Here is a 6460-nt window from a genome sequence, read left to right on the forward strand (position 1 = left end):
TAAGTCAGGGGAAGAAAGTGAGACACACCTTCCCTCTCCTTCCTGACTTCAGAAAACTTTGAAAATATACCCCTACCTCTTTCAGATGTGGAAGTGATTTATTTTCTTTCTTTTCTTGTGGGGATCGGGGCTGTGCTGGAGATCAAATCCAAAGCCTTGTGCATGCCAGGCAAGTGTTCTATTGCTGAGGTATATCCCCAGCACATGGAGATGATTTTTTTATTTTATGGTGTGGGGCACCAGGGTTAGCAGTCAAATACTCCCTGCTCCAAGCTACAGGACAGACAAGACCGAAAGTTTGATTTGCTGCATTCTTGGCCTGGCACCCCATGAGGTTTTGAGATAAAAGCTGAGATTTTAAAAGTACTGGCTTAAAAAAATATACTGTTGCCAGTTCAGAGTAAATGAAAACCCGATTTCTTAGAAATAATACTGTATCTCCCTATTTGTACCCATATCCTTCAATCACAGTATTTTTTTAAAAAAATTAGTCTCCTTTGCTTATACTTTTAAAATTCTCACCTGTATGTAAAAAATCCCTGCTCAACTACAACACTGCTGCTCTTCCAAATACTCTTCTTGAGCCCTTCACCATCCCTTGAGGCTCCTTCATCCTTCCCCTGACCACCCTCGCCCTCCACCTAGCACCTAAGAGCAGGGATCTGGTCGCGGGGTGATGAGCGGTGCTGCGGTCTTGCTTGGCCTTCTGTTACTAGGATGTGGCTTTGGAGAAGGCTGCTAGGATGCTCGCAAACACATCAGGGTCTGGGATGCATTGACAGCAGAGTGGATTCCTGTAGTACTCCACGAGCAGGGTGGTCTGAGTGTGGTAGCCTCTAGGCGGATTTTTAAGGCCTTCTCATTATCATCTGAGCAAGGAATCAAGGGTTCTCCAGCGACGTAGGGGGTTGAACTCCTCATGGTAGGAGCGGCCGCTTTTGGGGTGAATCAGCCTTCCATTGATTCTGGGATGTGGAACTAAATCACAGAATCGAGCTTCTCTTTCCTCTTCTCCATGAGGTCATCGAGCATTTCTGCCTACCTCACAGTCCGAGGAAAGGCATCTAGGAGAAAGCCATTTTTGCACGAAGGAGTTTCCAAATTCTTTTCAAGAAGTTCCACTACCATTTCATCACTCACCAGTTTCCCAGCATCCCCAGTTGCCTTCAGCTTTTTTCCCAGCTCAGAGCCCGAAGCCACCATGGCCCTTAGCATGTCCCCACTGGCCAAATGGGAGATATAGAAGTTTCCTGCCCATCTGGGTGCCTGGGTACCCTTGCCAGCTCCAGGTGGCCCCAGCAGCACAGCCCAGATGCCTTTAGGATACTCAGGTTTGGCTGCCTGCACGTTGGGAGCCATGTCCGCCAAAGTCTCTCACTGCCACCCACCCGCACACCTCACAGGTTCACACTTTAATGTTTTATTTTAACTTGAAGAATTCTTCCTGCAAACCTTCCTTGCTTTCCTTTCCTCTCCTCTCCTTTCCTTCCTTCCTTCCTTCCTTCCTTCCTTCCTTCCTTCCTTCCTTCCTTCCTTTTTCTTTCCTTCTTTTCTTCCTCTTCTAGGAGCTAAACCTAGGACACTGTGTCCTAAAGTCTTACCTATGTATTTGCAAATATTGTCCTACTCATCTTACTTAGCTGTTAGGAATACAGCTTATATTATAAATAAAATTCTATTATTCAAAGCAGTATTTATGAAGATAGATTCCTTCCTTCCTTCCTTCCTTCCTTCCTTCCTTCCTTCCTTCCTTCCTCCTTTCCTTTTCTTTCCTTTTCTTCATTCGTGTGTGTGTGTGTGTGTGTGTGTGTGTGTGTGTGTGTGTGTGTTTTACTGGGAATAGAACCCAGGGAACATTCTACCTCTGAGCTACATCTCCAGCCCTATTATTATCTTTTTTATGCCTCATTAAGTTCAGGAAGACCTCACTGAGTTGCTGAGTCTGGCTATAAACCCGCGATCCTCCTGTCTTGGCCTTCCAAATATTGGGATTATATGTGTGCACCATAAGGCCTGGCTGGCCCTTCTTATTTTTATTATTGCTTCAGAAATTCCTTTGGTGGACATGAAATGCCTTCTCTTTTAGTGGCTTATAGGTATTAACTGAGAGGTTTCGAGTAAGCTATACTCAGAAACTGCGTATGTGCATATAAATGAATGATATCTGAAATATACCCCAGATATATGATTAGGTTGTCATAAATATAACTGAGAATCAGATAAAAGGTCACTTCTAAAGATTGGAGAAACTAATATGCCGACTCTTATTTTATCTCATTTTTTGCTACTAATGTTCTAAACCAATATTTTAAGATTTTTGTGTGTGGTACTTGGGATGGAATGCAGAGACATTCTATTCCAGCCCTATTTTTTTTTTATTATTTATTTTGAAACAGTGTCTCACTGAGTTGCAAAGGGCTTCACTAAGTCGCTGAGCTGTTTGCGAACCGAGCGATGTTCCTGTCTCAGCCTCCCAAATGTTGGGATTACAAGTGTGCGTCACAATGCCCAGTTTCCAATATTTTAAAATATTTTGTCTAGTAAAACATAGAATAAATACTCTTTCAATGTTGAAAATTTACTTTCCACGATGAAGGGCAACTCCACTTTATATTTTCGCTTTGTGAAATATATACAAAATATTGCACACTTAATAATGTCCAATATATATTTATGACTTGAAAAAGTTTAAAATTTTTATTGGTACATTATAATTAGAAATCACAGTGATGGCCAGAGTGATACATTCATACACACACCCATCGTTTTGTGTATTTCCCTCTGCATCCCACCTTGTACGTGTTAGTGACATTGGTAGTAATACTTACACGAGCATAACATTATTTAAACGGTTCCCTTCCTTGAGCCTCATTTTTACCCTACCTGCCTCACACTCCCAACCCCCTCCCACTGCTCTACTAGGCTTTCTCCTCACTTAACTGAAGCCCCTTTTGCTCCCTGTTTACTCTTTATCTTCCACCAACAAGAGAAAACATACAACCCTGCACTGTCTGCGACTGGCTGATCCCACTTAGCATGACATTCTCCAGTTCCATCCATTTTCCTGCGAATGATAACATTTTGCTCTTTATGGCTGGGTAAAATTCCATTATACATATATACCACATTTTCTTTTTCTTTTTTTTTTTTTTTTTTTTTGGTGGTACTAGGGGTGGAACCCAGAGGCTTTCTACCTCTGGGCTATACTCCCAGACCTTTTTTATATTTTATTTGGAAACAGGGTCTTGCTAAGTTGCCGAAAAGCCTCACTAAGTAGCTGAGGCTGGCTTCGGACCTGTGCGATCCTCCTGTTTCAGCCTCCCAAGCACGGGGATTACAAGCGTGCGCCACCATGCCCGGCTATACCACATTTTCTTTATCCGTTCATCTGTTAGCAGACACCTGGGTTGGTTCTATAATCTGGCTGTTGTGAATTGTGCTACTATGACCTGTGTAGGGATGTATCACTATAGTATTCTAAAACTTTAATTTTTGGGGAAAGATATCCAGGGATGATACAGCTGGGATATATGGTGGTTCTATTCTTAAGTCTTTTGAGGAAACTTCATTCAGATCTCCACAATGGATGTACTAATTTACAATGCCACCAAAAGTGCATAAGAGTTCCTATTTCCCCATGTCCTTGTCGTTTTTTATTGTTTAATCCTTGATGATTGTCATTCTAACTGGAGTTAGATGGAATCTCAGTGTAGCCTTGATTTGTATTCCCTGAAATGCTAATGAGTTGAATATTTTTTCATTTATTTGATAGCAATTTGCATATTTTCTTTTGAGAAGTGTCTATTCGGTTTAATTGCCCATTTTTTGACTGAGTTATTTGATTATTTTAGCCTTAGGTTTTTTGTTCTTCATATATTCTAGATATTAGTTCTCTATTAGGGAAGTAGTTGGCAAATATTTTTCTCCCATTTTGAAGCCTCTCTCTTCACACTCTTGATTTCTTCCTTTGTTGCATGAAGGAATTTTAAGTTGAACCCATTTGTTGATTCTCAGTTTTATTTCCTGAACTTTAGGGTTCTTTTTGAGGAAGTCTCTACCGCAACTTGCATGTTGGAGAGTTAGTTTTATGTTTTCTTCTAGTAATTGCAACATAATGGTCTAATTTCTTGGTCTTTGATCTATCTTGAGTTTACTTTAGGGCAGAGTGAGAGATAGGGGTCTAATTTCATTATTCTACATATGGATATACAGTTTTTCCAACACCATTTGTTGAAAAGGCTGGTGTTTTTTTTTTTTTTTTCTCCAGCATACATTTCTAGCACCTTTGACAAAAATTAAATGGCTATAAGTGTGAGGATTTGCTTTTGTAACTTCTATTCTATTTCATTGGTCTACTTATCTCTTTCCCCCCGCTATTTATCTATTTTTATGCCAATACCATGCTGTTTTGTTATTATAGCTCTATAGTATAATTTGAAATCAGGTATTGTGATTCCTACAGCATGGCTCTTATTGCTCAGAATTGCTTTGGCAATTCTGGGTCTTTTGTTTTTTCATATAAATTTTAGGACTGCTTTTTCTAGCTCTGTAAAGAAAGACATTGGTATTTTGATAGGGATTGTATTGAATCTGTGGTTTGCCTTTAGGACTATGGGCATTTGGAAAACATTTAATCTACCTATCAAAGAGGTCAAATGAAATTTGAAAAAAGGAAAGAATCAGCTATAAATAGAAAGTATATTAGCAAGCCAAAGACCTAATAAGACAAGCTGAGCATGGTGGTGAATGCCTGTAATCCCATTACTTGAGAGGCTGAGAGGAGAGGATCACAGGTTTGAGTTCAGTGTCAACAAACTAGCAAGACCCTTTCTCAAAATAAAATATAAAAAGGGTTAGGGATATAGCTCAGAGGTGGAATGGCCCTGGGTTAAATTCCCAGTGCCATGAATAAATGAATGAATAAATAAATAAATAATAAATAAATTGTGATCTTGTAATCCTAGTCCTTGAGAGGCCAAGAAAGAGGATTATAGGTTCAATGCTAGACTTGGCAATTTAGTGAGACCCTGTTTCAAAACAAAAAAAATAAAAAAGGGCTGAGATATAGTTTGGAGGTAGATTGCCCTTGGCAATGAATGACTAAATAAACAATAAAAAACAGAAGATCTAATAAGACAAGCCATGTTTTTAGGAGCTAGAAGCACAAATTAAAAGTAGTTTATCATGCCTTCTGTGGACATTTAAAGTTGTATAAATGGACATAATAAGCAATCATTAGCAATGGTTACCTTTTGTAGCCAAGATATCCTTATCTTAGATACAGACTTAACTGGTATATGCTTCCTCTAGGAAACTATATTTATGTGTTCACCCAGGTAAAAATTCATAATGCTAATGCTGCACCATTTTGCTTCATTCACATTCTCCAGTGATGATCATACTATCTTTCCTCAGCTGAATAACAGAAAAACAAGTGCTTTGTCTTTAGAGGTGATATGGAATGAATTCAGCCTGCCTTTGTTGGTCCATGTCATATACCTTATTAGTCTTAGTGAATAATCTAAAGTCAGGACAGGCTCTCTTTTCTAGCTCTTGGTGGTGCTGACACACAGAGAAACACTGCATTTTATGCTTTACAAGCTTAAGAGGATACTATTTAGAAAACAGCTGCGTAAAAACAAGGTTATACAATTGTGCAATAAAACAGTGCTGTTATGGATGTTATAAGATATATATCTTGTATCTATCTATCTATCTATCTATCTGTCTGTCTATTCAAGCTGTTAGGCTTACTCTATAATTTTTTTTTTTAGCTGATGCAAAATGTAAAGTACCCAATGATTATGTCTTTGGAGTCTATCTTACCATGATTTTCCCCTTCAATTTTACATGCCTTTAAGTCTGTTTTAACTTAACTCTGCATGTGCTTACTATTTATGTTATATATATTATGTATCATAATAGATACAAGGTATGATTCAATTATACTTTGGGGCTGATGAAAGAATATCAGGAATGCAAATAAAATTGTCTTTTGGGTATAAAAATCCAACCCCAAAGTTAAACATGGGAAAGACTATCTGCATTTAGCTTTTCCTTTTTTCCTTCCTCTCTATATTTACTTTTTCATTGCTGAGAAATAATAAATATTTTAAAATAAATATATTTGACTTGTTATTTCAATATCTGCTACAGTAAAATAACATTAATAAAACAAAATATCCAAGATCATAAAGGAGTGGCAGGGCTTGGTATCTTCTGAGCCAAAGAGTAAGAGAAAATTTGTTGGTATAACTTGAGATCAGAAAGAATGGTCTTAATATAATATAATCTAAGATAGCTCTTTCAGAATAATGAAGTAAGAAACCTAGGAACTCCACTCCTCTGTGAAAATAATAAGAATATTGGCAAAAAATAGCATTTATAGAAATGCGAAAATTAACCAAGGCTTGCAATAATCTGAGGAGTATTTATTCAAGGAACATTGCTAAATCTTGGT

The 6460-nt window shown here is 38.2% G+C and overlaps 1 pseudogene across 1 annotated transcript; it reads right to left on the bottom strand.

Moving 5' to 3' along the window:
- Positions 1 to 712: 712 nt before the first annotated feature.
- On the bottom strand, positions 713 to 1359 carry LOC308273790 (adenylate kinase 2, mitochondrial-like; annotated as a pseudogene). Its single transcript has one exon. The product of its transcript is annotated as an adenylate kinase 2, mitochondrial-like (transcript).
- Positions 1360 to 6460: the final 5101 nt, after the last annotated feature.

Source organism: Muscardinus avellanarius (assembly GCF_963383645.1).
Source record: "Muscardinus avellanarius genome assembly, chromosome: 15".
NCBI lineage: Eukaryota > Metazoa > Chordata > Mammalia > Rodentia > Gliridae > Muscardinus > Muscardinus avellanarius.